Source organism: Neophocaena asiaeorientalis, unplaced genomic scaffold, assembly GCF_003031525.2.
Source record: "Neophocaena asiaeorientalis asiaeorientalis breed wild unplaced genomic scaffold, Neophocaena_asiaeorientalis_V1.1 C47179127, whole genome shotgun sequence".
NCBI classification, from domain to species: domain Eukaryota; kingdom Metazoa; phylum Chordata; class Mammalia; order Artiodactyla; family Phocoenidae; genus Neophocaena; species Neophocaena asiaeorientalis.
Window position 1 is genome coordinate 1 of NW_020180163.1, and position 268 is coordinate 268.

At 33.6% G+C, this 268-nt stretch overlaps 1 pseudogene; it reads left to right on the top strand.

Annotated features, from left to right (window-relative positions):
* Positions 1 to 191: 191 nt before the first annotated feature.
* On the top strand, positions 192 to 268 carry LOC112391994 (uncharacterized; annotated as a pseudogene).

The window sequence follows — 268 nt, forward strand, 5'->3', positions numbered from 1 at the left end:
GGTGATATTCTTAAAATAGATAATGGTGAGGGTTGAATAACTGTGAATATACTAAAACCACTGAATTTTGTACTTTAAAAGGGTAAATATTATGGTACTTGACTTATAATTCAATAAAGCTATTATACTTTTTCAATCTGCACTTGCATCAGGAAGTGAAATAGGCTTCTCTTTCAAAAAATAACTAACAAGTGCTCGCTTCGGCAGCACATATACTAAAATTGGGATGATACAGAGAAGATTAGCATGGCCCCTGCACAAGGATAAC